Genomic DNA, 25,808 nt, shown 5'->3' on the forward strand with positions numbered 1-25,808 from the left:
AAAAAGCACTTGGGAACAGAAAATACAATTTCCGTGAAGGCATCACCCAGGAATGTTTTGCCAGGTCTTGGACTCATTAAAATATAAATTCCCACAATCCACTGCTCCTTGCCAGAGACTGGATTTGTCTAGCCATGGCTGTAATGAGTTCTATGTAGCACATGGTGATTGCTCCATCCTAGTCTTTTTAACTTTGCGCAGTGGCATTATCATAGCCAATGAGGTCCAACTGAGGCGTGATTATTGCTAGTTGAAAACTTTACCCAATACCCCGCCATGATGACTTGCAATATAGTCAGCATTGGCAATTTTTGTTAGTCTCCCAGGAGACTATTAGTTCTTGTAAATGAGAGAGTTATTGAATCCAGTCTAGTTTAATTCCTACTCCTGTATGTGAAGAGCCACAAAGACTTTGTGTCTTCCAGTTGCTGATTTTGAAGATTGACTTTGAGATTTTTCTCATTATCTTTGCTCTTTATGAAATATTCCAGCCTTTTTTAATGCATTCTCATGCAAATTGGAATTCTCTTGGACAAAATTCCTTACAACTCTTGCTAACAGAGTGTGAGAGATGAAAAAGCACTTGGGAACAGAAAATACAATTTCCCTGAAGGCATCACCCAGGAATGTTTTGCCAGGACTTGGACTCATTAAAATATAAATTCCCACAATCCACTGCTCCTTGCCAGAGACTGGATTTGTCTAGCCATGGCTGTAATGAGTTCTATGTAGCACATGGTGATTGCTCCATCCTAGTCTTTTTAACTTTGCGCAGTGGCATTATCATAGCCAATGAGGTCCAACCAAGGCGTGATTATTGCTAGTTGAAAACTTAACCCAATACCCCGCCATGATGACTTGCAATATAGTCAGCATTGGCAATTTTTGTTAGTCTCCCAGGAGACTATTAGTTCTTGTAAATGAGAGAGTTATTAAATCCAGTCTAGTTTAATTCCTACTCCTGTATGTGAAGAGCCACAAAGACTTTGTGTCTTCCAGTTGCTGATTTTGAAGATTGACTTTGAGATTTTTCTCATTATCTTTGCTCTTTATGAAATATTCCAGCCTTTTTTAATGCATTCTCATGCAAATTGAAATTCACTTGGACAAAATTCCTTACAACTCTTGCTAACAGAGTGTGAGAGATGAAAAAGCACTTGGGAACAGAAAATACAATTTCCCTGAAGGCATCACCCAGGAATGTTTTGCCAGGTCTTGGACTCATTAAAATATAAATTCCCACAATCCACTGCTCCTTGCCAGAGACTGGATTTGTCTAGCCATGGCTGTAATGAGTTCTATGTAGCACATGGTGATTGCTCCATCCTAGTCTTTTTAACTTTGCGCAGTGGCATTATCATAGCCAATGAGGTCCAACCGAGGCGTGATTATTGCTAGTTGAAAACTTTACCCAATACCCCGCCATGATGACTTGCAATATAGTCAGCATTGGCAATTTTTGTTAGTCTCCCAGGAGACTATTAGTTCTTGTAAATGAGAGAGTTATTGAGTCCAGTCTAGTTTAATTCCTACTCCTGTATGTGAAGAGCCATAAAGACTTTGTGTCTTCCAGTTGCTGATTTTGAAGATTGAATTTGAGATTTTTCTCATTATCTTTGCTCTTTATGAAATATTCCAGCCTTTTTTAATGCATTCTCATGCAAATTGGAATTCTCTTGGACAAAATTCCTTACAACTCTTGCTAACAGAGTGTGAGAGATGAAAAAGCACTTGGGAACAGAAAATACAATTTCCCTGAAGGCATCACCCAGGAATGTTTTGCCAGGACTTGGACTCATTAAAATATAAATTCCCACAATCCACTGCTCCTTGCCAGAGACTGGATTTGTCTAGCCATGGCTGTAATGAGTTCTATGTAGCACATGGTGATTGCTCCATCCTAGTCTTTTTCACTTTGCGCAGTGGCATTATCATAGCCAATGAGGTCCAACCGAGGCGTGATTATTGCTAGTTGAAAACTTTACCCAATACACTGCCATGATGACTTGCAATATAGTCAGCATTGTCAATTTTTGTTAGTCTCCCAGGAGAATATTAGTTCTTGTAAATGAGAGAGTTATTAAATCCAGTCTAGTTTAATTCCTACTCCTGTATTTGAAGAGCCACAAAGACTTTGTGTCTTCCAGTTGCTGATTTTGAAGATTGACTTTGAGATTTTTCTCATTATCTTTGCTCTTTATGAAATATTCCAGCCTTTTTTAATGCATTCTCATGCAAATTGGAATTCTCTTGGACAAAATTCCTTACAACTCTTGCTAACAGAGTGTGAGAGATGAAAAAGCACTTGGGAAGAGAAAATACAATTTCCCTGAAGGCATCACCCAGGAATGTTTTGCCAGGACTTGGACTCATTAAAATATAAATTCCCACAATCCACTGCTCCTTGCCAGAGACTGGATTTGTCTAGCCATGGCTGTAATGAGTTCTATGTAGCACATGGTGATTGCTCCATCCTAGTCTTTTTAACTTTGCGCAGTGGCATTATCATAGCCAATGAGGTCCAACCGAGGCGTGATTATTGCTAGTTGAAAACTTTACCCAATACCCCGCCATGATGACTTGCAATATAGTCAGCATTGGTAATTTTTGTTAGTCTCCCAGAAGACTATTAGTTCTTGTAAATGAGACAGTTATTGAATCCAGTCTAGTTTAATTCCTACTCCTGTATGTGAAGAGCCACAAAGACTTTGTGTCTTCCAGTTGCTGATTTTGAAGATTGACTGAGATTTTTCTCATTATCTTTGCTCTTTATGAAATATTCCAGCCTTTTTTAATGCATTCTCATGCAAATTGGAATTCTCTTGGACAAAATTCCTTACAACTCTTGCTAACAGAGTGTGAGAGATGAAAAAGCACTTGGGAACAGAAAATACAATTTCCCTGAAGGCATCACCCAGGAATGTTTTGCCAGGACTTGGACTCATTAAAATATAAATTCCCACAATCCACTGCTCCTTGCCAGAGACTGGATTTGTCTAGCCATGGCTGTAATGAGTTCTATGTAGCACATGGTGATTGCTCCATCCTAGTCTTTTTCACTTTGCGCAGTGGCATTATCATAGCCAATGAGGTCCAACCGAGGCGTGATTATTGCTAGTTGAAAACTTTACCCAATACCCCGCCATGATGACTTGCAATATAGTCAGCATTGGCAATTTTTGTTAGTCTCCCAGGAGACTATTAGTTCTTGTAAATGAGAGAGCTATTAAATCCAGTCTAGTTTAATTCCTACTCCTGTATTTGAAGAGCCACAAAGACTTTGTGTCTTCCAGTTGCTGATTTTGAAGATTGACTTTGAGATTTTTCTCATTATCTTTGCTCTTTATGAAATATTCCAGCCTTTTTTAATGCATTCTCATGCAAATTGGAATTCTCTTGGACAAAATTCCTTACAACTCTTGCTAACAGAGTGTGAGAGATGAAAAAGCACTTGGGAACAGAAAATACAATTTCCCTGAAGGCATCACCCAGGAATGTTTTGCCAGGACTTGGACTCATTAAAATATAAATTCCCACAATCCACTGCTCCTTGCCAGAGACTGGATTTGTCTAGCCATGGCTGTAATGAGTTCTATGTAGCACATGGTGATTGCTCCATCCTAGTCTTTTTAACTTTGCGCAGTGGCATTATCATAGCCAATGAGATCCAACCGAGGCGTGATTATTGCTAGTTGAAAACTTTACCCAATACCCCGCCATGATGACTTGCAATATAGTCAGCATTGGCAATTTTTGTTAGTCTCCCAGGAGACTATTAGTTCTTGTAAATGAGAGAGTTATTAAATCCAGTCTAGTTTAATTCCTACTCCTGTATGTGAAGAGCCACAAAGACTTTGTGTCTTGCAGTTGCTGATTTTGAAGATTGACTTTGAGATTTTTCTCATTATCTTTGCTCTTTATGAAATATTCCAGCCTTTTTTAATGCATTCTCATGCAAATTGGAATTCTCTTGGACAAAATTCCTTACAACTCTTGCTAACAGAGTGTGAGAGATGAAAAAGCACTTGGGAACAGAAAATACAATTTCCCTGAAGGCATCACCCAGGAATGTTTTGCCAGGACTTGGACTCATTAAAATATAAATTCCCACAATCCACTGCTCCTTGCCAGAGACTGGATTTGTCTAGCCATGGCTGTAATGAGTTCTATGTAGCACATGGTGATTGCTCCATCCTAGTCTTTTTCACTTTGCGCAGTGGCATTATCATAGCCAATGAGGTCCAACCGAGGCGTGATTATTGCTAGTTGAAAACTTTACCCAATACACTGCCATGATGACTTGCAATATAGTCAGCATTGTCAATTTTTGTTAGTCTCCCAGGAGAATATTAGTTCTTGTAAATGAGAGAGTTATTAAATCCAGTCTAGTTTAATTCCTACTCCTGTATTTGAAGAGCCACAAAGACTTTGTGTCTTCCAGTTGCTGATTTTGAAGATTGACTTTGAGATTTTTCTCATTATCTTTGCTCTTTATGAAATATTCCAGCCTTTTTTAATGCATTCTCATGCAAATTGGAATTCTCTTGGACAAGATTCCTTACAACTCTTGCTAACAGAGTGTGAGAGATGAAAAAGCACTTGGGAAGAGAAAATACAATTTCCCTGAAGGCATCACCCAGGAATGTTTTGCCAGGACTTGGACTCATTAAAATATAAATTCCCACAATCCACTGCTCCTTGCCAGAGACTGGATTTGTCTAGCCATGGCTGTAATGAGTTCTATGTAGCACATGGTGATTGCTCCATCCTAGTCTTTTTAACTTTGCGCAGTGGCATTATCATAGCCAATGAGGTCCAACCGAGGCGTGATTATTGCTAGTTGAAAACTTTACCCAATACCCCGCCATGATGACTTGCAATATAGTCAGCATTGGTAATTTTTGTTAGTCTCCCAGAAGACTATTAGTTCTTGTAAATGAGACAGTTATTGAATCCAGTCTAGTTTAATTCCTACTCCTGTATGTGAAGAGCCACAAAGACTTTGTGTCTTCCAGTTGCTGATTTTGAAGATTGACTGAGATTTTTCTCATTATCTTTGCTCTTTATGAAATATTCCAGCCTTTTTTAATGCATTCTCATGCAAATTGGAATTCTCTTGGACAAAATTCCTTACAACTCTTGCTAACAGAGTGTGAGAGATGAAAAAGCACTTGGGAAGAGAAAATACAATTTCCCTGAAGGCATCACCCAGGAATGTTTTGCCAGGACTTGGACTCATTAAAATATAAATTCCCACAATCCACTGCTCCTTGCCAGAGACTGGATTTGTCTAGCCATGGCTGTAATGAGTTCTATGTAGCACATGGTGATTGCTCCATCCTAGTCTTTTTAACTTTGCGCAGTGGCATTATCATAGCCAATGAGGTCCAACCGAGGCGTGATTATTGCTAGTTGAAAACTTTACCCAATACCCCGCCATGATGACTTGCAATATAGTCAGCATTGGTAATTTTTGTTAGTCTCCCAGAAGACTATTAGTTCTTGTAAATGAGAGAGTTATTAAATCCAGTCTAGTTTAATTCCTACTCCTGTATTTGAAGAGCCACAAAGACTTTGTGTCTTCCAGTTGCTGATTTTGAAGATTGACTTTGAGATTTTTCTCATTATCTTTGCTCTTTATGAAATATTCCAGCCTTTTTTAATGCATTCTCATGCAAATTGGAATTCTCTTGGACAAAATTCCTTACAACTCTTGCTAACAGAGTGTGAGAGATGAAAAAGCACTTGGGAAGAGAAAATACAATTTCCCTGAAGGCATCACCCAGGAATGTTTTGCCAGGACTTGGACTCATTAAAATATAAATTCCCACAATCCACTGCTCCTTGCCAGAGACTGGATTTGTCTAGCCATGGCTGTAATGAGTTCTATGTAGCACATGGTGATTGCTCCATCCTAGTCTTTTTAACTTTGCGCAGTGGCATTATCATAGCCAATGAGGTCCAACCGAGGCGTGATTATTGCTAGTTGAAAACTTTACCCAATACCCCGCCATGATGACTTGCAATATAGTCAGCATTGGTAATTTTTGTTAGTCTCCCAGAAGACTATTAGTTCTTGTAAATGAGACAGTTATTGAATCCAGTCTAGTTTAATTCCTACTCCTGTATGTGAAGAGCCACAAAGACTTTGTGTCTTCCAGTTGCTGATTTTGAAGATTGACTGAGATTTTTCTCATTATCTTTGCTCTTTATGAAATATTCCAGCCTTTTTTAATGCATTCTCATGCAAATTGGAATTCTCTTGGACAAAATTCCTTACAACTCTTGCTAACAGAGTGTGAGAGATGAAAAAGCACTTGGGAACAGAAAATACAATTTCCCTGAAGGCATCACCCAGGAATGTTTTGCCAGGACTTGGACTCATTAAAATATAAATTCCCACAATCCACTGCTCCTTGCCAGAGACTGGATTTGTCTAGCCATGGCTGTAATGAGTTCTATGTAGCACATGGTGATTGCTCCATCCTAGTCTTTTTCACTTTGCGCAGTGGCATTATCATAACCAATGAGGTCCAACCGAGGCGTGATTATTGCTAGTTGAAAACTTTACCCAATACCCCGCCATGATGACTTGCAATATAGTCAGCATTGGCAATTTTTGTTAGTCTCCCAGGAGACTATTAGTTCTTGTAAATGAGAGAGTTATTGTTTCCAGTCTAGTTTAATTCCTACTCCTGTATGTGAAGAGCCACAAAGACTTTGTGTCTTCCAGTTGCTGATTTTGAAGATTGACTTTGAGATTTTTCTCATTATCTTTGCTCTTTATGAAATATTCCAGCCTTTTTTAATGCATTCTCATGCAAATTGGAATTCTCTTGGACAAAATTCCTTACAACTCTTGCTAACAGAGTGTGAGAGATGAAAAAGCACTTGGGAACAGAAAATACAATTTCCCTGAAGGCATCACCCAGGAATGTTTTGCCAGGACTTGGACTCATTAAAATATAAATTCCCACAATCCACTGCTCCTTGCCAGAGACTGGATTTGTCTAGCCATGGCTGTAATGAGTTCTATGTAGCACATGGTGATTGCTCCATCCTAGTCTTTTTCACTTTGCGCAGTGGCATTATCATAGCCAATGAGGTCCAACCGAGGCGTGATTATTGCTAGTTGAAAACTTTACCCAATACCCCGCCATGATGACTTGCAATATAGTCAGCATTGGCAATTTTTGTTAGTCTCCCAGGAGACTATTAGTTCTTGTAAATGAGAGAGCTATTAAATCCAGTCTAGTTTAATTCCTACTCCTGTATTTGAAGAGCCACAAAGACTTTGTGTCTTCCAGTTGCTGATTTTGAAGATTGACTTTGAGATTTTTCTCATTATCTTTGCTCTTTATGAAATATTCCAGCCTTTTTTAATGCATTCTCATGCAAATTGGAATTCTCTTGGACAAAATTCCTTACAACTCTTGCTAACAGAGTGTGAGAGATGAAAAAGCACTTGGGAACAGAAAATACAATTTCCCTGAAGGCATCACCCAGGAATGTTTTGCCAGGACTTGGACTCATTAAAATATAAATTCCCACAATCCACTGCTCCTTGCCAGAGACTGGATTTGTCTAGCCATGGCTGTAATGAGTTCTATGTAGCACATGGTGATTGCTCCATCCTAGTCTTTTTAACTTTGCGCAGTGGCATTATCATAGCCAATGAGATCCAACCGAGGCGTGATTATTGCTAGTTGAAAACTTTACCCAATACCCCGCCATGATGACTTGCAATATAGTCAGCATTGGCAATTTTTGTTAGTCTCCCAGGAGACTATTAGTTCTTGTAAATGAGAGAGTTATTAAATCCAGTCTAGTTTAATTCCTACTCCTGTATGTGAAGAGCCACAAAGACTTTGTGTCTTGCAGTTGCTGATTTTGAAGATTGACTTTGAGATTTTTCTCATTATCTTTGCTCTTTATGAAATATTCCAGCCTTTTTTAATGCATTCTCATGCAAATTGGAATTCTCTTGGACAAAATTCCTTACAACTCTTGCTAACAGAGTGTGAGAGATGAAAAAGCACTTGGGAACAGAAAATACAATTTCCCTGAAGGCATCACCCAGGAATGTTTTGCCAGGACTTGGACTCATTAAAATATAAATTCCCACAATCCACTGCTCCTTGCCAGAGACTGGATTTGTCTAGCCATGGCTGTAATGAGTTCTATGTAGCACATGGTGATTGCTCCATCCTAGTCTTTTTCACTTTGCGCAGTGGCATTATCATAGCCAATGAGGTCCAACCGAGGCGTGATTATTGCTAGTTGAAAACTTTACCCAATACACTGCCATGATGACTTGCAATATAGTCAGCATTGTCAATTTTTGTTAGTCTCCCAGGAGAATATTAGTTCTTGTAAATGAGAGAGTTATTAAATCCAGTCTAGTTTAATTCCTACTCCTGTATTTGAAGAGCCACAAAGACTTTGTGTCTTCCAGTTGCTGATTTTGAAGATTGACTTTGAGATTTTTCTCATTATCTTTGCTCTTTATGAAATATTCCAGCCTTTTTTAATGCATTCTCATGCAAATTGGAATTCTCTTGGACAAAATTCCTTACAACTCTTGCTAACAGAGTGTGAGAGATGAAAAAGCACTTGGGAAGAGAAAATACAATTTCCCTGAAGGCATCACCCAGGAATGTTTTGCCAGGACTTGGACTCATTAAAATATAAATTCCCACAATCCACTGCTCCTTGCCAGAGACTGGATTTGTCTAGCCATGGCTGTAATGAGTTCTATGTAGCACATGGTGATTGCTCCATCCTAGTCTTTTTAACTTTGCGCAGTGGCATTATCATAGCCAATGAGGTCCAACCGAGGCGTGATTATTGCTAGTTGAAAACTTTACCCAATACCCCGCCATGATGACTTGCAATATAGTCAGCATTGGTAATTTTTGTTAGTCTCCCAGAAGACTATTAGTTCTTGTAAATGAGACAGTTATTGAATCCAGTCTAGTTTAATTCCTACTCCTGTATGTGAAGAGCCACAAAGACTTTGTGTCTTCCAGTTGCTGATTTTGAAGATTGACTGAGATTTTTCTCATTATCTTTGCTCTTTATGAAATATTCCAGCCTTTTTTAATGCATTCTCATGCAAATTGGAATTCTCTTGGACAAAATTCCTTACAACTCTTGCTAACAGAGTGTGAGAGATGAAAAAGCACTTGGGAACAGAAAATACAATTTCCCTGAAGGCATCACCCAGGAATGTTTTGCCAGGACTTGGACTCATTAAAATATAAATTCCCACAATCCACTGCTCCTTGCCAGAGACTGGATTTGTCTAGCCATGGCTGTAATGAGTTCTATGTAGCACATGGTGATTGCTCCATCCTAGTCTTTTTCACTTTGCGCAGTGGCATTATCATAACCAATGAGGTCCAACCGAGGCGTGATTATTGCTAGTTGAAAACTTTACCCAATACCCCGCCATGATGACTTGCAATATAGTCAGCATTGGCAATTTTTGTTAGTCTCCCAGGAGACTATTAGTTCTTGTAAATGAGAGAGTTATTGTTTCCAGTCTAGTTTAATTCCTACTCCTGTATGTGAAGAGCCACAAAGACTTTGTGTCTTCCAGTTGCTGATTTTGAAGATTGACTTTGAGATTTTTCTCATTATCTTTGCTCTTTATGAAATATTCCAGCCTTTTTTAATGCATTCTCATGCAAATTGGAATTCTCTTGGACAAAATTCCTTACAACTCTTGCTAACAGAGTGTGAGAGATGAAAAAGCACTTGGGAACAGAAAATACAATTTCCCTGAAGGCATCACCCAGGAATGTTTTGCCAGGTCTTGGACTCATTAAAATATAAATTCCCACAATCCACTGCTCCTTGCCAGAGACTGGATTTGTCTAGCCATGGCTGTAATGAGTTCTATGTAGCACATGGTGATTGCTCCATCCTAGTCTTTTTAACTTTGCGCAGTGGCATTATCATAGCCAATGAGGTCCAACCGAGGCGTGATTATTGCTAGTTGAAAACTTTACCCAATACCCCGCCATGATGACTTGCAATATAGTCAGCATTGGCAATTTTTGTTAGTCTCCCAGGAGACTATTAGTTCTTGTAAATGAGAGAGTTATTGAGTCCAGTCTAGTTTAATTCCTACTCCTGTATGTGAAGAGCCATAAAGACTTTGTGTCTTCCAGTTGCTGATTTTGAAGATTGAATTTGAGATTTTTCTCATTATCTTTGCTCTTTATGAAATATTCCAGCCTTTTTTAATGCATTCTCATGCAAATTGGAATTCTCTTGGACAAAATTCCTTACAACTCTTGCTAACAGAGTGTGAGAGATGAAAAAGCACTTGGGAACAGAAAATACAATTTCCCTGAAGGCATCACCCAGGAATGTTTTGCCAGGACTTGGACTCATTAAAATATAAATTCCCACAATCCACTGCTCCTTGCCAGAGACTGGATTTGTCTAGCCATGGCTGTAATGAGTTCTATGTAGCACATGGTGATTGCTCCATCCTAGTCTTTTTCACTTTGCGCAGTGGCATTATCATAGCCAATGAGGTCCAACCGAGGCGTGATTATTGCTAGTTGAAAACTTTACCCAATACACTGCCATGATGACTTGCAATATAGTCAGCATTGTCAATTTTTGTTAGTCTCCCAGGAGAATATTAGTTCTTGTAAATGAGAGAGTTATTAAATCCAGTCTAGTTTAATTCCTACTCCTGTATTTGAAGAGCCACAAAGACTTTGTGTCTTCCAGTTGCTGATTTTGAAGATTGACTTTGAGATTTTTCTCATTATCTTTGCTCTTTATGAAATATTCCAGCCTTTTTTAATGCATTCTCATGCAAATTGGAATTCTCTTGGACAAAATTCCTTACAACTCTTGCTAACAGAGTGTGAGAGATGAAAAAGCACTTGGGAAGAGAAAATACAATTTCCCTGAAGGCATCACCCAGGAATGTTTTGCCAGGACTTGGACTCATTAAAATATAAATTCCCACAATCCACTGCTCCTTGCCAGAGACTGGATTTGTCTAGCCATGGCTGTAATGAGTTCTATGTAGCACATGGTGATTGCTCCATCCTAGTCTTTTTAACTTTGCGCAGTGGCATTATCATAGCCAATGAGGTCCAACCGAGGCGTGATTATTGCTAGTTGAAAACTTTACCCAATACCCCGCCATGATGACTTGCAATATAGTCAGCATTGGTAATTTTTGTTAGTCTCCCAGAAGACTATTAGTTCTTGTAAATGAGACAGTTATTGAATCCAGTCTAGTTTAATTCCTACTCCTGTATGTGAAGAGCCACAAAGACTTTGTGTCTTCCAGTTGCTGATTTTGAAGATTGACTGAGATTTTTCTCATTATCTTTGCTCTTTATGAAATATTCCAGCCTTTTTTAATGCATTCTCATGCAAATTGGAATTCTCTTGGACAAAATTCCTTACAACTCTTGCTAACAGAGTGTGAGAGATGAAAAAGCACTTGGGAACAGAAAATACAATTTCCCTGAAGGCATCACCCAGGAATGTTTTGCCAGGACTTGGACTCATTAAAATATAAATTCCCACAATCCACTGCTCCTTGCCAGAGACTGGATTTGTCTAGCCATGGCTGTAATGAGTTCTATGTAGCACATGGTGATTGCTCCATCCTAGTCTTTTTCACTTTGCGCAGTGGCATTATCATAACCAATGAGGTCCAACCGAGGCGTGATTATTGCTAGTTGAAAACTTTACCCAATACCCCGCCATGATGACTTGCAATATAGTCAGCATTGGCAATTTTTGTTAGTCTCCCAGGAGACTATTAGTTCTTGTAAATGAGAGAGTTATTGTTTCCAGTCTAGTTTAATTCCTACTCCTGTATGTGAAGAGCCACAAAGACTTTGTGTCTTCCAGTTGCTGATTTTGAAGATTGACTTTGAGATTTTTCTCATTATCTTTGCTCTTTATGAAATATTCCAGCCTTTTTTAATGCATTCTCATGCAAATTGGAATTCTCTTGGACAAAATTCCTTACAACTCTTGCTAACAGAGTGTGAGAGATGAAAAAGCACTTGGGAACAGAAAATACAATTTCCCTGAAGGCATCACCCAGGAATGTTTTGCCAGGACTTGGACTCATTAAAATATAAATTCCCACAATCCACTGCTCCTTGCCAGAGACTGGATTTGTCTAGCCATGGCTGTAATGAGTTCTATGTAGCACATGGTGATTGCTCCATCCTAGTCTTTTTCACTTTGCGCAGTGGCATTATCATAGCCAATGAGGTCCAACCGAGGCGTGATTATTGCTAGTTGAAAACTTTACCCAATACCCCGCCATGATGACTTGCAATATAGTCAGCATTGGCAATTTTTGTTAGTCTCCCAGGAGACTATTAGTTCTTGTAAATGAGAGAGCTATTAAATCCAGTCTAGTTTAATTCCTACTCCTGTATTTGAAGAGCCACAAAGACTTTGTGTCTTCCAGTTGCTGATTTTGAAGATTGACTTTGAGATTTTTCTCATTATCTTTGCTCTTTATGAAATATTCCAGCCTTTTTTAATGCATTCTCATGCAAATTGGAATTCTCTTGGACAAAATTCCTTACAACTCTTGCTAACAGAGTGTGAGAGATGAAAAAGCACTTGGGAACAGAAAATACAATTTCCCTGAAGGCATCACCCAGGAATGTTTTGCCAGGACTTGGACTCATTAAAATATAAATTCCCACAATCCACTGCTCCTTGCCAGAGACTGGATTTGTCTAGCCATGGCTGTAATGAGTTCTATGTAGCACATGGTGATTGCTCCATCCTAGTCTTTTTAACTTTGCGCAGTGGCATTATCATAGCCAATGAGATCCAACCGAGGCGTGATTATTGCTAGTTGAAAACTTTACCCAATACCCCGCCATGATGACTTGCAATATAGTCAGCATTGGCAATTTTTGTTAGTCTCCCAGGAGACTATTAGTTCTTGTAAATGAGAGAGTTATTAAATCCAGTCTAGTTTAATTCCTACTCCTGTATGTGAAGAGCCACAAAGACTTTGTGTCTTGCAGTTGCTGATTTTGAAGATTGACTTTGAGATTTTTCTCATTATCTTTGCTCTTTATGAAATATTCCAGCCTTTTTTAATGCATTCTCATGCAAATTGGAATTCTCTTGGACAAAATTCCTTACAACTCTTGCTAACAGAGTGTGAGAGATGAAAAAGCACTTGGGAACAGAAAATACAATTTCCCTGAAGGCATCACCCAGGAATGTTTTGCCAGGACTTGGACTCATTAAAATATAAATTCCCACAATCCACTGCTCCTTGCCAGAGACTGGATTTGTCTAGCCATGGCTGTAATGAGTTCTATGTAGCACATGGTGATTGCTCCATCCTAGTCTTTTTCACTTTGCGCAGTGGCATTATCATAGCCAATGAGGTCCAACCGAGGCGTGATTATTGCTAGTTGAAAACTTTACCCAATACACTGCCATGATGACTTGCAATATAGTCAGCATTGTCAATTTTTGTTAGTCTCCCAGGAGAATATTAGTTCTTGTAAATGAGAGAGTTATTAAATCCAGTCTAGTTTAATTCCTACTCCTGTATTTGAAGAGCCACAAAGACTTTGTGTCTTCCAGTTGCTGATTTTGAAGATTGACTTTGAGATTTTTCTCATTATCTTTGCTCTTTATGAAATATTCCAGCCTTTTTTAATGCATTCTCATGCAAATTGGAATTCTCTTGGACAAGATTCCTTACAACTCTTGCTAACAGAGTGTGAGAGATGAAAAAGCACTTGGGAAGAGAAAATACAATTTCCCTGAAGGCATCACCCAGGAATGTTTTGCCAGGACTTGGACTCATTAAAATATAAATTCCCACAATCCACTGCTCCTTGCCAGAGACTGGATTTGTCTAGCCATGGCTGTAATGAGTTCTATGTAGCACATGGTGATTGCTCCATCCTAGTCTTTTTAACTTTGCGCAGTGGCATTATCATAGCCAATGAGGTCCAACCGAGGCGTGATTATTGCTAGTTGAAAACTTTACCCAATACCCCGCCATGATGACTTGCAATATAGTCAGCATTGGTAATTTTTGTTAGTCTCCCAGAAGACTATTAGTTCTTGTAAATGAGACAGTTATTGAATCCAGTCTAGTTTAATTCCTACTCCTGTATGTGAAGAGCCACAAAGACTTTGTGTCTTCCAGTTGCTGATTTTGAAGATTGACTGAGATTTTTCTCATTATCTTTGCTCTTTATGAAATATTCCAGCCTTTTTTAATGCATTCTCATGCAAATTGGAATTCTCTTGGACAAAATTCCTTACAACTCTTGCTAACAGAGTGTGAGAGATGAAAAAGCACTTGGGAAGAGAAAATACAATTTCCCTGAAGGCATCACCCAGGAATGTTTTGCCAGGACTTGGACTCATTAAAATATAAATTCCCACAATCCACTGCTCCTTGCCAGAGACTGGATTTGTCTAGCCATGGCTGTAATGAGTTCTATGTAGCACATGGTGATTGCTCCATCCTAGTCTTTTTAACTTTGCGCAGTGGCATTATCATAGCCAATGAGGTCCAACCGAGGCGTGATTATTGCTAGTTGAAAACTTTACCCAATACCCCGCCATGATGACTTGCAATATAGTCAGCATTGGTAATTTTTGTTAGTCTCCCAGAAGACTATTAGTTCTTGTAAATGAGAGAGTTATTAAATCCAGTCTAGTTTAATTCCTACTCCTGTATTTGAAGAGCCACAAAGACTTTGTGTCTTCCAGTTGCTGATTTTGAAGATTGACTTTGAGATTTTTCTCATTATCTTTGCTCTTTATGAAATATTCCAGCCTTTTTTAATGCATTCTCATGCAAATTGGAATTCTCTTGGACAAAATTCCTTACAACTCTTGCTAACAGAGTGTGAGAGATGAAAAAGCACTTGGGAAGAGAAAATACAATTTCCCTGAAGGCATCACCCAGGAATGTTTTGCCAGGACTTGGACTCATTAAAATATAAATTCCCACAATCCACTGCTCCTTGCCAGAGACTGGATTTGTCTAGCCATGGCTGTAATGAGTTCTATGTAGCACATGGTGATTGCTCCATCCTAGTCTTTTTAACTTTGCGCAGTGGCATTATCATAGCCAATGAGGTCCAACCGAGGCGTGATTATTGCTAGTTGAAAACTTTACCCAATACCCCGCCATGATGACTTGCAATATAGTCAGCATTGGTAATTTTTGTTAGTCTCCCAGAAGACTATTAGTTCTTGTAAATGAGACAGTTATTGAATCCAGTCTAGTTTAATTCCTACTCCTGTATGTGAAGAGCCACAAAGACTTTGTGTCTTCCAGTTGCTGATTTTGAAGATTGACTTTGAGATTTTTCTCATTATCTTTGCTCTTTATGAAATATTCCAGCCTTTTTTAATGCATTCTCATGCAAATTGGAATTCTCTTGGACAAAATTCCTTACAACTCTTGCTAACAGAGTGTGAGAGATGAAAAAGCACTTGGGAACAGAAAATACAATTTCCCTGAAGGCATCACCCAGGAATGTTTTGCCAGGACTTGGACTCATTAAAATATAAATTCCCACAATCCACTGCTCCTTGCCAGAGACTGGATTTGTCTAGCCATGGCTGTAATGAGTTCTATGTAGCACATGGTGATTGCTCCATCCTAGTCTTTTTCACTTTGCGCAGTGGCATTATCATAGCCAATGAGGTCCAACCGAGGCGTGATTATTGCTAGTTGAAAACTTTACCCAATACCCCGCCATGATGACTTGCAATATAGTCAGCATTGGCAATTTTTGTTAGTCTCCCAGGAGACTATTAGTTCTTGTAAATGAGAGAGCTATTAAATCCAGTCTAGTTTAATTCCTACTCCTGTATTTGAAGAGCCACAAAGACTTTGTGTCTTCCAGTTGCTGATTTTGAAGATTGACTTTGAGATTTTTCTCATTATCTTTGCTCTTTATGAAATATTCCAGCCTTTTTTAATGCATTCTCATGCAAATTGGAATTCTCTTGGACAAAATTCCTTACAACTCTTGCTAACAGAGTGTGAGAGATGAAAAAGCACTTGGGAACAGAAAATACAATTTCCCTGAAGGCATCACCCAGGAATGTTTTGCCAGGACTTGGACTCATTAAAATATAAATTCCCACAATCCACTGCTCCTTGCCAGAGACTGGATTTGTCTAGCCATGGCTGTAATGAGTTCTATGTAGCACATGGTGATTGCTCCATCCTAGTCTTTTTAACTTTGCGCAGTGGCATTATCATAGCCAATGAGATCCAACCGAGGCGTGATTATTGCTAGTTGAAAACTTTACCCAATACCCCGCCATGATGACTTGCAATATAGTCAGCATTGGCAATTTTTGTTAGTCTCCCAGGAGACTATTAGTTCTTGTAAATGAGAGAGTTATTAAATCCAGTCTAGTTTAATTCCTACTCCTGTATGTGAAGAGCCACAAAGACTTTGTGTCTTGCAGTTGCTGATTTTGAAGATTGACTTTGAGATTTTTCTCATTATCTTTGCTCTTTATGAAATATTCCAGCCTTTTTTAATGCATTCTCATGCAAATTGGAATTCTCTTGGACAAAATTCCTTACAACTCTTGCTAACAGAGTGTGAGAGATGAAAAAGCACTTGGGAACAGAAAATACAATTTCCCTGAAGGCATCACCCAGGAATGTTTTGCCAGGACTTGGACTCATTAAAATATAAATTCCCACAATCCACTGCTCCTTGCCAGAGACTGGATTTGTCTAGCCATGGCTGTAATGAGTTCTATGTAGCACATGGTGATTGCTCCATCCTAGTCTTTTTCACTTTGCGCAGTGGCATTATCATAGCCAATGAGGTCCAACCGAGGCGTGATTATTGCTAGTTGAAAACTTTACCCAATACACTGCCATGATGACTTGCAATATAGTCAGCATTGTCAATTTTTGTTAGTCTCCCAGGAGAATATTAGTTCTTGTAAATGAGAGAGTTATTAAATCCAGTCTAGTTTAATTCCTACTCCTGTATTTGAAGAGCCACAAAGACTTTGTGTCTTCCAGTTGCTGATTTTGAAGATTGACTTTGAGATTTTTCTCATTATCTTTGCTCTTTATGAAATATTCCAGCCTTTTTTAATGCATTCTCATGCAAATTGGAATTCTCTTGGACAAAATTCCTTACAACTCTTGCTAACAGAGTGTGAGAGATGAAAAAGCACTTGGGAAGAGAAAATACAATTTCCCTGAAGGCATCACCCAGGAATGTTTTGCCAGGACTTGGACTCATTAAAATATAAATTCCCACAATCCACTGCTCCTTGCCAGAGACTGGATTTGTCTAGCCATGGCTGTAATGAGTTCTATGTAGCACATGGTGATTGCTCCATCCTAGTCTTTTTAACTTTGCGCAGTGGCATTATCATAGCCAATGAGGTCCAACCGAGGCGTGATTATTGCTAGTTGAAAACTTTACCCAATACCCCGCCATGATGACTTGCAATATAGTCAGCATTGGTAATTTTTGTTAGTCTCCCAGAAGACTATTAGTTCTTGTAAATGAGACAGTTATTGAATCCAGTCTAGTTTAATTCCTACTCCTGTATGTGAAGAGCCACAAAGACTTTGTGTCTTCCAGTTGCTGATTTTGAAGATTGACTGAGATTTTTCTCATTATCTTTGCTCTTTATGAAATATTCCAGCCTTTTTTAATGCATTCTCATGCAAATTGGAATTCTCTTGGACAAAATTCCTTACAACTCTTGCTAACAGAGTGTGAGAGATGAAAAAGCACTTGGGAACAGAAAATACAATTTCCCTGAAGGCATCACCCAGGAATGTTTTGCCAGGACTTGGACTCATTAAAATATAAATTCCCACAATCCACTGCTCCTTGCCAGAGACTGGATTTGTCTAGCCATGGCTGTAATGAGTTCTATGTAGCACATGGTGATTGCTCCATCCTAGTCTTTTTCACTTTGCGCAGTGGCATTATCATAACCAATGAGGTCCAACCGAGGCGTGATTATTGCTAGTTGAAAACTTTACCCAATACCCCGCCATGATGACTTGCAATATAGTCAGCATTGGCAATTTTTGTTAGTCTCCCAGGAGACTATTAGTTCTTGTAAATGAGAGAGTTATTGTTTCCAGTCTAGTTTAATTCCTACTCCTGTATGTGAAGAGCCACAAAGACTTTGTGTCTTCCAGTTGCTGATTTTGAAGATTGACTTTGAGATTTTTCTCATTATCTTTGCTCTTTATGAAATATTCCAGCCTTTTTTAATGCATTCTCATGCAAATTGGAATTCTCTTGGACAAAATTCCTTACAACTCTTGCTAACAGAGTGTGAGAGATGAAAAAGCACTTGGGAACAGAAAATACAATTTCCCTGAAGGCATCACCCAGGAATGTTTTGCCAGGACTTGGACTCATTAAAATATAAATTCCCACAATCCACTGCTCCTTGCCAGAGACTGGATTTGTCTAGCCATGGCTGTAATGAGTTCTATGTAGCACATGGTGATTGCTCCATCCTAGTCTTTTTCACTTTGCGCAGTGGCATTATCATAGCCAATGAGGTCCAACCGAGGCGTGATTATTGCTAGTTGAAAACTTTACCCAATACCCCGCCATGATGACTTGCAATATAGTCAGCATTGGCAATTTTTGTTAGTCTCCCAGGAGACTATTAGTTCTTGTAAATGAGAGAGCTATTAAATCCAGTCTAGTTTAATTCCTACTCCTGTATTTGAAGAGCCACAAAGACTTTGTGTCTTCCAGTTGCTGATTTTGAAGATTGACTTTGAGATTTTTCTCATTATCTTTGCTCTTTATGAAATATTCCAGCCTTTTTTAATGCATTCTCATGCAAATTGGAATTCTCTTGGACAAAATTCCTTACAACTCTTGCTAACAGAGTGTGAGAGATGAAAAAGCACTTGGGAACAGAAAATACAATTTCCCTGAAGGCATCACCCAGGAATGTTTTGCCAGGACTTGGACTCATTAAAATATAAATTCCCACAATCCACTGCTCCTTGCCAGAGACTGGATTTGTCTAGCCATGGCTGTAATGAGTTCTATGTAGCACATGGTGATTGCTCCATCCTAGTCTTTTTAACTTTGCGCAGTGGCATTATCATAGCCAATGAGATCCAACCGAGGCGTGATTATTGCTAGTTGAAAACTTTACCCAATACCCCGCCATGATGACTTGCAATATAGTCAGCATTGGCAATTTTTGTTAGTCTCCTAGGAGACTATTAGTTCTTGTAAATGAGAGAGTTATTAAATCCAGTCTAGTTTAATTCCTACTCCTGTATGTGAAGAGCCACAAAGACTTTGTGTCTTGCAGTTGCTGATTTTGAAGATTGACTTTGAGATTTTTCTCATTATCTTTGCTCTTTATGAAATATTCCAGCCTTTTTTAATGCATTCTCATGCAAATTGAAATTCACTTGGACAAAATTCCTTACAACTCTTGCTAACAGAGTGTGAGAGATGAAAAAGCACTTGGGAACAGAAAATACAATTTCCCTGAAGGCATCACCCAGGAATGTTTTGCCAGGTCTTGGACTCATTAAAATATAAATTCCCACAATCCACTGCTCCTTGCCAGAGACTGGATTTGTCTAGCCATGGCTGTAATGAGTTCTATGTAGCACATGGTGATTGCTCCATCCTAGTCTTTTTAACTTTGCGCAGTGGCATTATCATAGCCAATGAGGTCCAACCAAGGCGTGATTATTGCTAGTTGAAAACTTTACCCAATACCCCGCCATGATGACTTGCAATATAGTCAGCATTGGCAATTTTTGTTAGTCTCCCAGGAGACTATTAGTTCTTGTAAATGAGAGAGTTATTAAATCCAGTCTAGTTTAATTCCTACTCCTGTATGTGAAGAGCCACAAAGACTTTGTGTCTTCCAGTTGCTGATTTTGAAGATTGACTTTGAGATTTTTCTCATTATCTTTGCTCTTTATGAAATATTCCAGCCTTTTTTAATGCATTCTCATGCAAATTGAAATTCACTTGGACAAAATTCCTTACAACTCTTGCTAACAGAGTGTGAGAGATGAAAAAGCACTTGGGAACAGAAAATACAATTTCCTTGAAGGCATCACCCAGGAATGTTTTGCCAGGTCTTGGACTCATTAAAATATAAATTCCCACAATCCACTGCTCCTTGCCAGAGACTGGATTTGTCTAGCCATGGCTGTAATGAGTTCTATGTAGCACATGGTGATTGCTCCATCCTAGTCTTTTTAACTTTGCGCAGTGGCATTATCATAGCCAATGAGGTCCAACTGAGGCGTGATTATTGCTAGTTGAAAACTTTACCCAATACCCCGCCATGATGACTTGCAATATAGTCAGCATTGGCAATTTTTGTTAGTCTCCCAGGAGACTATTAGTTCTTGTAAATGAGAGAGTTATTGAATCCAGTCTAGTTTAATTCCTACTCCTGTATGTGAAGAGCCACAAAGACTTTGTGTCTTCCAGTTGCTGATTTTGAAGATTGACTTTGAGATTTTTCTCATTATCTTTGCTCTTTATGAAATATTCCAGCCTTTTTTAATGCATTCTCATGCAAATTGAAATTCACTTGGACAAAATTCCTTACAACTCTTGCTAACAGAGTGTGAGAGATGAAAAAGCACTTGGGAACAGAAAATACAATTTCCGTGAAAGCATCACCCAGGAATGTTTTGCCAGGTCTTGGACTCATTAAAATATAAATTCCCACAATCCACTGCTCCTTGCCAGAGACTGGATTTGTCTAGCCATGGCTGTAATGAGTTCTATGTAGCACATGGTGATTGCTCCATCCTAGTCTTTTTAACTTTGCGCAGTGGCATTATCATAGCCAATGAGGTCCAACTGAGGCGTGATTATTGCTAGTTGAAAACTTTACCCAATACCCCGCCATGATGACTTGCAATATAGTCAGCATTGGCAATTTTTGTTAGTCTCCCAGGAGACTATTAGTTCTTGTAAATGAGAGAGTTATTGAATCCAGTCTAGTTTAATTCCTACTCCTGTATGTGAAGAGCCACAAAGACTTTGTGTCTTCCAGTTGCTGATTTTGAAGATTGACTTTGAGATTTTTCTCATTATCTTTGCTCTTTATGAAATATTCCAGCCTTTTTTAATGCATTCTCATGCAAATTGGAATTCTCTTGGACAAAATTCCTTACAACTCTTGCTAACAGAGTGTGAGAGATGAAAAAGCACTTGGGAACAGAAAATACAATTTCCCTGAAGGCATCACCCAGGAATGTTTTGCCAGGACTTGGACTCATTAAAATATAAATTCCCACAATCCACTGCTCCTTGCCAGAGACTGGATTTGTCTAGCCATGGCTGTAATGAGTTCTATGTAGCACATGGTGATTGCTCCATCCTAGTCTTTTTAACTTTGCGCAGTGGCATTATCATAGCCAATGAGGTCCAACCAAGGCGTGATTATTGCTAGTTGAAAACTTTACCCAATACCCCGCCATGATGACTTGCAATATAGTCAGCATTGGCAATTTTTGTTAGTCTCCCAGGAGACTATTAGTTCTTGTAAATGAGAGAGTTATTAAATCCAGTCTAGTTTAATTCCTACTCCTGTATGTGAAGAGCCACAAAGACTTTGTGTCTTCCAGTTGCTGATTTTGAAGATTGACTTTGAGATTTTTCTCATTATCTTTGCTCTTTATGAAATATTCCAGCCTTTTTTAATGCATTCTCATGCAAATTGAAATTCACTTGGACAAAATTCCTTACAACTCTTGCTAACAGAGTGTGAGAGATGAAAAAGCACTTGGGAACAGAAAATACAATTTCCCTGAAGGCATCACCCAGGAATGTTTTGCCAGGTCTTGGACTCATTAAAATATAAATTCCCACAATCCACTGCTCCTTGCCAGAGACTGGATTTGTCTAGCCATGGCTGTAATGAGTTCTATGTAGCACATGGTGATTGCTCCATCCTAGTCTTTTTAACTTTGCGCAGTGGCATTATCATAGCCAATGAGGTCCAACCGAGGCGTGATTATTGCTAGTTGAAAACTTTACCCAATACCCCGCCATGATGACTTGCAATATAGTCAGCATTGGCAATTTTTGTTAGTCTCCCAGGAGACTATTAGTTCTTGTAAATGAGAGAGTTATTGAGTCCAGTCTAGTTTAATTCCTACTCCTGTATGTGAAGAGCCATAAAGACTTTGTGTCTTCCAGTTGCTGATTTTGAAGATTGACTTTGAGATTTTTCTCATTATCTTTGCTCTTTATGAAATATTCCAGCCTTTTTTAATGCATTCTTATGCAAATTGGAATTCTCTTGGACAAAATTCCTTACAACTCTTGCTAACAGAGTGTGAGAGATGAAAAAGCACTTGGGAACAGAAAATACAATTTCCCTGAAGGCATCACCCAGGAATGTTTTGCCAGGACTTGGACTCATTAAAATATAAATTCCCACAATCCACTGCTCCTTGCCAGAGACTGGATTTGTCTAGCCATGGCTGTAATGAGTTCTATGTAGCACATGGTGATTGCTCCATCCTAGTCTTTTTAACTTTGCGCAGTGGCATTATCATAGCCAATGAGGTCCAACCAAGGCGTGATTATTGCTAGTTGAAAACTTTACCCAATACCCCGCCTTGATGACTTGCAATATAGTCAGCATTGGCAATTTTTGTTAGTCTCCCAGGAGACTATTAGTTCTTGTAAATGAGAGAGTTATTAAATCCAGTCTAGTTTAATTCCTACTCCTGTATGTGAAGAGCCACAAAGACTTTGTGTCTTCCAGTTGCTGATTTTGAAGATTGACTTTGAGATTTTTCTCATTATCTTTGCTCTTTATGAAATATTCCAGCCTTTTTTAATGCATTCTCATGCAAATTGAAATTCACTTGGACAAAATTCCTTACAACTCTTGCTAACAGAGTGTGAGAGATGAAAAAGCACTTGGGAACAGAAAATACAATTTCCCTGAAGGCATCACCCAGGAATGTTTTGCCAGGTCTTGGACTCATTAAAATATAAATTCCCACAATCCACTGCTCCTTGCCAGAGACTGGATTTGTCTAGCCATGGCTGTAATGAGTTCTATGTAGCACATGGTGATTGCTCCATCCTAGTCTTTTTAACTTTGCGCAGTGGCATTATCATAGCCAATGAGGTCCAACCGAGGCGTGATTATTGCTAGTTGAAAACTTTACCCAATACCCCGCCATGATGACTTGCAATATAGTCAGCATTGGCAATTTTTGTTAGTCTCCCAGGAGACTATTAGTTCTTGTAAATGAGAGAGTTATTGAGTCCAGTCTAGTTTAATTCCTACTCCTGTATGTGAAGAGCCATAAAGACTTTGTGTCTTCCAGTTGCTGATTTTGAAGATTGACTTTGAGATTTTTCTCATTATCTTTGCTCTTTATGAAATATTCCAGCCTTTTTTAATGCATTCTCATGCAAATTGGAATTCTCTTGGACAAAATTCCTTACAACTCTTGCTAACAGAGTGTGAGAGATGAAAAAGCACTTGGGAACAGAAAATACAATTTCCCTGAAAGCATCACCCAGGAATGTTTTGCCAGGACTTGGACTCATTAAAATATAAATTCCCACAATCCACTGCTCCTTGCCAGAGACTGGATTTGTCTAGCCATGGCTGTAATGAGTTCTATGTAGCACATGGTGATTGCTCCATCCTAGTCTTTTTAACTTTGCGCAGTGGCATTATCATAGCCAATGAGATCCAACCGAGGCGTGATTATTGCTAGTTGAAAACTTTACCCAATACCCCGCCATGATGACTTGCAATATAGTCAGCATTGGCAATTTTTGTTAGTCTCCCAGGAGACTATTAGTTCTTGTAAATGAGAGAGTTATTAAATCCAGTCTAGTTTAATTCCTACTCCTGTATGTGAAGAGCCACAAAGACTTTGTGTCTTGCAGTTGCTGATTTTGAAGATTGACTTTGAGATTTTTCTCATTATCTTTGCTCTTTATGAAATATTCCAGCCTTTTTTAATGCATTCTCATGCAAATTGAAATTCACTTGGACAAAATTCCTTACAACTCTTGCTAACAGAGTGTGAGAGATGAAAAAGCACTTGGGAACAGAAAATACAATTTCCCTGAAGGCATCACCCAGGAATGTTTTGCCAGGTCTTGGACTCATTAAAATATAAATTCCCACAATCCACTGCTCCTTGCCAGAGACTGGATTTGTCTAGCCATGGCTGTAATGAGTTCTATGTAGCACATGGTGATTGCTCCATCCTAGTCTTTTTAACTTTGCGCAGTGGCATTATCATAGCCAATGAGGTCCAACCAAGGCGTGATTATTGCTAGTTGAAAACTTTACCCAATACCCCGCCATGATGACTTGCAATATAGTCAGCATTGGCAATTTTTGTTAGTCTCCCAGGAGACTATTAGTTCTTGTAAATGAGAGAGTTATTAAATCCAGTCTAGTTTAATTCCTACTCCTGTATGTGAAGAGCCACAAAGACTTTGTGTCTTCCAGTTGCTGATTTTGAAGATTGACTTTGAGATTTTTCTCATTATCTTTGCTCTTTATGAAATATTCCAGCCTTTTTTAATGCATTCTCATGCAAATTGAAATTCACTTGGACAAAATTCCTTACAACTCTTGCTAACAGAGTGTGAGAGATGAAAAAGCACTTGGGAACAGAAAATACAATTTCCCTGAAGGCATCACCCAGGAATGTTTTGCCAGGACTTGGACTCATTAAAATATAAATTCCCACAATCCACTGCTCCTTGCCAGAGACTGGATTTGTCTAGCCATGGCTGTAATGAGTTCTATGTAGCACATGGTGATTGCTCCATGCTAGTCTTTTTAACTTTGCGCAGTGGCATTATCATAACGAATGAGGTCCAACCGAGGCGTGATTATTGCTAGTTGAAAACTTTACCCGATACCCCGCCATGATGACTTGCAATATAGTCAGCATTGGCAATTTTTGTTAGTCTCCCAGGAGACTATTAGTTCTTGTAAATGAGAGAGTTATTGAATCCAGTCTAGTTTAATTCCTACTCCTGTATGTGAAGAGCCACAAAGACTTTGTGTCTTCCAGTTGCTGATTTTGAAAATTGACTTTGAGATTTTTCTCATTATCTTTGCTCTTTATGAAATATTCCAGCCTTTTTTAATGCATTCTCATGCAAATTGGAATTCTCTTGGACACAATTCCTTACAACTCTTGCTAACAGAGTGTGAGAGATGAAAAAGCACTTGGGAACAGAAAATACAATTTCCCTGAAGGCATCACCCAGGAATGTTTTGCCAGGACTTGGACTCATTAAAATATAAATTCCCACAATCCACTGCTCCTTGCCAGAGACTGGATTTGTCTAGCCATGGCTGTAATGAGTTCTATGTAGCACATGGTGATTGCTCCATCCTAGTCTTTTTAACTTTGCGCAGTGGCAGCCAATGAGGTCCAACCGAGGCGTGATTATTGCTAGTTGAAAACTTTACCCAATACCCCGCCATGATGACTTGCAATATAGTCAGCATTGGCAATTTTTGTTAGTCTCCCAGGAGACTATTAGTTCTTGTAAATGAGAGAGTTATTAAATCCAGTCTAGTTTAATTCCTACTCCTATATGTGAAGAGCCACAAAGACTTTGTGTCTTCCAGTTGCTGATTTTGAAGATTGACTTTGAGATTTTTCTCATTATCTTTGCTCTTTATGAAATATTCCAGCCTTTTTTAATGCATTCTCATGCAAATTGAAATTCTCTTGGACAAAATTCCTTACAACTCTTGCTAACAGAGTGTGAGAGATG

General features: G+C 38.9%; 44 non-coding genes and 1 pseudogene across 44 annotated transcripts; all 45 read left to right on the forward strand.

Annotated features, from left to right (window-relative positions):
- Positions 1-189: 189 nt before the first annotated feature.
- LOC134938410 (U4 spliceosomal RNA) lies at positions 190-330 on the forward strand. Its single transcript, XR_010180968.1, has one exon. It is a non-coding gene; the product is annotated as a U4 spliceosomal RNA (small nuclear RNA).
- Positions 331-763: 433 nt separating this feature from the next.
- Positions 764-904, forward strand: LOC134938487 (U4 spliceosomal RNA). The gene has a single exon (XR_010181033.1). It is a non-coding gene; the product is annotated as a U4 spliceosomal RNA (small nuclear RNA).
- A 433-nt stretch (positions 905-1,337) lies between these two features.
- Positions 1,338-1,478, forward strand: LOC134938307 (U4 spliceosomal RNA). Its single transcript, XR_010180881.1, has one exon. It is a non-coding gene; the product is annotated as a U4 spliceosomal RNA (small nuclear RNA).
- A 433-nt stretch (positions 1,479-1,911) lies between these two features.
- On the forward strand, positions 1,912-2,052 carry LOC134938602 (U4 spliceosomal RNA). The gene has a single exon (XR_010181129.1). It is a non-coding gene; the product is annotated as a U4 spliceosomal RNA (small nuclear RNA).
- Positions 2,053-2,485: 433 nt separating this feature from the next.
- Positions 2,486-2,626, forward strand: LOC134938532 (U4 spliceosomal RNA). The gene has a single exon (XR_010181070.1). It is a non-coding gene; the product is annotated as a U4 spliceosomal RNA (small nuclear RNA).
- A 431-nt stretch (positions 2,627-3,057) lies between these two features.
- Positions 3,058-3,198, forward strand: LOC134938422 (U4 spliceosomal RNA). Its single transcript, XR_010180978.1, has one exon. It is a non-coding gene; the product is annotated as a U4 spliceosomal RNA (small nuclear RNA).
- Positions 3,199-3,631: 433 nt separating this feature from the next.
- LOC134938521 (U4 spliceosomal RNA) lies at positions 3,632-3,772 on the forward strand. The gene has a single exon (XR_010181061.1). It is a non-coding gene; the product is annotated as a U4 spliceosomal RNA (small nuclear RNA).
- A 433-nt stretch (positions 3,773-4,205) lies between these two features.
- On the forward strand, positions 4,206-4,346 carry LOC134938603 (U4 spliceosomal RNA). The gene has a single exon (XR_010181130.1). It is a non-coding gene; the product is annotated as a U4 spliceosomal RNA (small nuclear RNA).
- A 433-nt stretch (positions 4,347-4,779) lies between these two features.
- LOC134938533 (U4 spliceosomal RNA) lies at positions 4,780-4,920 on the forward strand. Its single transcript, XR_010181071.1, has one exon. It is a non-coding gene; the product is annotated as a U4 spliceosomal RNA (small nuclear RNA).
- A 431-nt stretch (positions 4,921-5,351) lies between these two features.
- On the forward strand, positions 5,352-5,492 carry LOC134938534 (U4 spliceosomal RNA). The gene has a single exon (XR_010181072.1). It is a non-coding gene; the product is annotated as a U4 spliceosomal RNA (small nuclear RNA).
- A 433-nt stretch (positions 5,493-5,925) lies between these two features.
- Positions 5,926-6,066, forward strand: LOC134938535 (U4 spliceosomal RNA). Its single transcript, XR_010181073.1, has one exon. It is a non-coding gene; the product is annotated as a U4 spliceosomal RNA (small nuclear RNA).
- Positions 6,067-6,497: 431 nt separating this feature from the next.
- Positions 6,498-6,638, forward strand: LOC134938557 (U4 spliceosomal RNA). Its single transcript, XR_010181092.1, has one exon. It is a non-coding gene; the product is annotated as a U4 spliceosomal RNA (small nuclear RNA).
- Positions 6,639-7,071: 433 nt separating this feature from the next.
- On the forward strand, positions 7,072-7,212 carry LOC134938423 (U4 spliceosomal RNA). The gene has a single exon (XR_010180979.1). It is a non-coding gene; the product is annotated as a U4 spliceosomal RNA (small nuclear RNA).
- Positions 7,213-7,645: 433 nt separating this feature from the next.
- Positions 7,646-7,786, forward strand: LOC134938522 (U4 spliceosomal RNA). The gene has a single exon (XR_010181062.1). It is a non-coding gene; the product is annotated as a U4 spliceosomal RNA (small nuclear RNA).
- A 433-nt stretch (positions 7,787-8,219) lies between these two features.
- Positions 8,220-8,360, forward strand: LOC134938605 (U4 spliceosomal RNA). The gene has a single exon (XR_010181131.1). It is a non-coding gene; the product is annotated as a U4 spliceosomal RNA (small nuclear RNA).
- A 433-nt stretch (positions 8,361-8,793) lies between these two features.
- On the forward strand, positions 8,794-8,934 carry LOC134938537 (U4 spliceosomal RNA). The gene has a single exon (XR_010181074.1). It is a non-coding gene; the product is annotated as a U4 spliceosomal RNA (small nuclear RNA).
- Positions 8,935-9,365: 431 nt separating this feature from the next.
- LOC134938558 (U4 spliceosomal RNA) lies at positions 9,366-9,506 on the forward strand. Its single transcript, XR_010181093.1, has one exon. It is a non-coding gene; the product is annotated as a U4 spliceosomal RNA (small nuclear RNA).
- A 433-nt stretch (positions 9,507-9,939) lies between these two features.
- LOC134938308 (U4 spliceosomal RNA) lies at positions 9,940-10,080 on the forward strand. The gene has a single exon (XR_010180882.1). It is a non-coding gene; the product is annotated as a U4 spliceosomal RNA (small nuclear RNA).
- Positions 10,081-10,513: 433 nt separating this feature from the next.
- Positions 10,514-10,654, forward strand: LOC134938599 (U4 spliceosomal RNA). The gene has a single exon (XR_010181126.1). It is a non-coding gene; the product is annotated as a U4 spliceosomal RNA (small nuclear RNA).
- Positions 10,655-11,087: 433 nt separating this feature from the next.
- Positions 11,088-11,228, forward strand: LOC134938539 (U4 spliceosomal RNA). Its single transcript, XR_010181075.1, has one exon. It is a non-coding gene; the product is annotated as a U4 spliceosomal RNA (small nuclear RNA).
- Positions 11,229-11,659: 431 nt separating this feature from the next.
- Positions 11,660-11,800, forward strand: LOC134938559 (U4 spliceosomal RNA). The gene has a single exon (XR_010181094.1). It is a non-coding gene; the product is annotated as a U4 spliceosomal RNA (small nuclear RNA).
- A 433-nt stretch (positions 11,801-12,233) lies between these two features.
- On the forward strand, positions 12,234-12,374 carry LOC134938425 (U4 spliceosomal RNA). Its single transcript, XR_010180980.1, has one exon. It is a non-coding gene; the product is annotated as a U4 spliceosomal RNA (small nuclear RNA).
- A 433-nt stretch (positions 12,375-12,807) lies between these two features.
- LOC134938523 (U4 spliceosomal RNA) lies at positions 12,808-12,948 on the forward strand. Its single transcript, XR_010181063.1, has one exon. It is a non-coding gene; the product is annotated as a U4 spliceosomal RNA (small nuclear RNA).
- Positions 12,949-13,381: 433 nt separating this feature from the next.
- Positions 13,382-13,522, forward strand: LOC134938606 (U4 spliceosomal RNA). The gene has a single exon (XR_010181132.1). It is a non-coding gene; the product is annotated as a U4 spliceosomal RNA (small nuclear RNA).
- A 433-nt stretch (positions 13,523-13,955) lies between these two features.
- LOC134938540 (U4 spliceosomal RNA) lies at positions 13,956-14,096 on the forward strand. The gene has a single exon (XR_010181076.1). It is a non-coding gene; the product is annotated as a U4 spliceosomal RNA (small nuclear RNA).
- Positions 14,097-14,527: 431 nt separating this feature from the next.
- Positions 14,528-14,668, forward strand: LOC134938541 (U4 spliceosomal RNA). The gene has a single exon (XR_010181077.1). It is a non-coding gene; the product is annotated as a U4 spliceosomal RNA (small nuclear RNA).
- A 433-nt stretch (positions 14,669-15,101) lies between these two features.
- Positions 15,102-15,242, forward strand: LOC134938542 (U4 spliceosomal RNA). The gene has a single exon (XR_010181078.1). It is a non-coding gene; the product is annotated as a U4 spliceosomal RNA (small nuclear RNA).
- A 433-nt stretch (positions 15,243-15,675) lies between these two features.
- Positions 15,676-15,816, forward strand: LOC134938426 (U4 spliceosomal RNA). The gene has a single exon (XR_010180981.1). It is a non-coding gene; the product is annotated as a U4 spliceosomal RNA (small nuclear RNA).
- Positions 15,817-16,249: 433 nt separating this feature from the next.
- On the forward strand, positions 16,250-16,390 carry LOC134938525 (U4 spliceosomal RNA). Its single transcript, XR_010181064.1, has one exon. It is a non-coding gene; the product is annotated as a U4 spliceosomal RNA (small nuclear RNA).
- Positions 16,391-16,823: 433 nt separating this feature from the next.
- LOC134938607 (U4 spliceosomal RNA) lies at positions 16,824-16,964 on the forward strand. Its single transcript, XR_010181133.1, has one exon. It is a non-coding gene; the product is annotated as a U4 spliceosomal RNA (small nuclear RNA).
- A 433-nt stretch (positions 16,965-17,397) lies between these two features.
- LOC134938543 (U4 spliceosomal RNA) lies at positions 17,398-17,538 on the forward strand. Its single transcript, XR_010181080.1, has one exon. It is a non-coding gene; the product is annotated as a U4 spliceosomal RNA (small nuclear RNA).
- Positions 17,539-17,969: 431 nt separating this feature from the next.
- Positions 17,970-18,110, forward strand: LOC134938562 (U4 spliceosomal RNA). Its single transcript, XR_010181095.1, has one exon. It is a non-coding gene; the product is annotated as a U4 spliceosomal RNA (small nuclear RNA).
- Positions 18,111-18,543: 433 nt separating this feature from the next.
- LOC134938428 (U4 spliceosomal RNA) lies at positions 18,544-18,684 on the forward strand. The gene has a single exon (XR_010180982.1). It is a non-coding gene; the product is annotated as a U4 spliceosomal RNA (small nuclear RNA).
- A 433-nt stretch (positions 18,685-19,117) lies between these two features.
- Positions 19,118-19,258, forward strand: LOC134938506 (U4 spliceosomal RNA). The gene has a single exon (XR_010181049.1). It is a non-coding gene; the product is annotated as a U4 spliceosomal RNA (small nuclear RNA).
- Positions 19,259-19,691: 433 nt separating this feature from the next.
- LOC134938470 (U4 spliceosomal RNA) lies at positions 19,692-19,832 on the forward strand. Its single transcript, XR_010181019.1, has one exon. It is a non-coding gene; the product is annotated as a U4 spliceosomal RNA (small nuclear RNA).
- A 433-nt stretch (positions 19,833-20,265) lies between these two features.
- Positions 20,266-20,406, forward strand: LOC134938411 (U4 spliceosomal RNA). The gene has a single exon (XR_010180969.1). It is a non-coding gene; the product is annotated as a U4 spliceosomal RNA (small nuclear RNA).
- Positions 20,407-20,839: 433 nt separating this feature from the next.
- LOC134938413 (U4 spliceosomal RNA) lies at positions 20,840-20,980 on the forward strand. The gene has a single exon (XR_010180970.1). It is a non-coding gene; the product is annotated as a U4 spliceosomal RNA (small nuclear RNA).
- Positions 20,981-21,413: 433 nt separating this feature from the next.
- LOC134938472 (U4 spliceosomal RNA) lies at positions 21,414-21,554 on the forward strand. The gene has a single exon (XR_010181020.1). It is a non-coding gene; the product is annotated as a U4 spliceosomal RNA (small nuclear RNA).
- A 433-nt stretch (positions 21,555-21,987) lies between these two features.
- LOC134938309 (U4 spliceosomal RNA) lies at positions 21,988-22,128 on the forward strand. Its single transcript, XR_010180883.1, has one exon. It is a non-coding gene; the product is annotated as a U4 spliceosomal RNA (small nuclear RNA).
- Positions 22,129-22,561: 433 nt separating this feature from the next.
- On the forward strand, positions 22,562-22,702 carry LOC134938503 (U4 spliceosomal RNA). The gene has a single exon (XR_010181047.1). It is a non-coding gene; the product is annotated as a U4 spliceosomal RNA (small nuclear RNA).
- A 433-nt stretch (positions 22,703-23,135) lies between these two features.
- On the forward strand, positions 23,136-23,276 carry LOC134938310 (U4 spliceosomal RNA). Its single transcript, XR_010180884.1, has one exon. It is a non-coding gene; the product is annotated as a U4 spliceosomal RNA (small nuclear RNA).
- Positions 23,277-23,709: 433 nt separating this feature from the next.
- On the forward strand, positions 23,710-23,850 carry LOC134938526 (U4 spliceosomal RNA). The gene has a single exon (XR_010181065.1). It is a non-coding gene; the product is annotated as a U4 spliceosomal RNA (small nuclear RNA).
- Positions 23,851-24,283: 433 nt separating this feature from the next.
- LOC134938473 (U4 spliceosomal RNA) lies at positions 24,284-24,424 on the forward strand. The gene has a single exon (XR_010181021.1). It is a non-coding gene; the product is annotated as a U4 spliceosomal RNA (small nuclear RNA).
- Positions 24,425-24,857: 433 nt separating this feature from the next.
- Positions 24,858-24,998, forward strand: LOC134938612 (U4 spliceosomal RNA). Its single transcript, XR_010181138.1, has one exon. It is a non-coding gene; the product is annotated as a U4 spliceosomal RNA (small nuclear RNA).
- A 433-nt stretch (positions 24,999-25,431) lies between these two features.
- On the forward strand, positions 25,432-25,564 carry LOC134938629 (U4 spliceosomal RNA; annotated as a pseudogene).
- Positions 25,565-25,808: the final 244 nt, after the last annotated feature.

The sequence above is a fragment of the Pseudophryne corroboree genome, chromosome 6 (assembly GCF_028390025.1).
Source record: "Pseudophryne corroboree isolate aPseCor3 chromosome 6, aPseCor3.hap2, whole genome shotgun sequence".
Lineage (NCBI taxonomy): Eukaryota > Metazoa > Chordata > Amphibia > Anura > Myobatrachidae > Pseudophryne > Pseudophryne corroboree.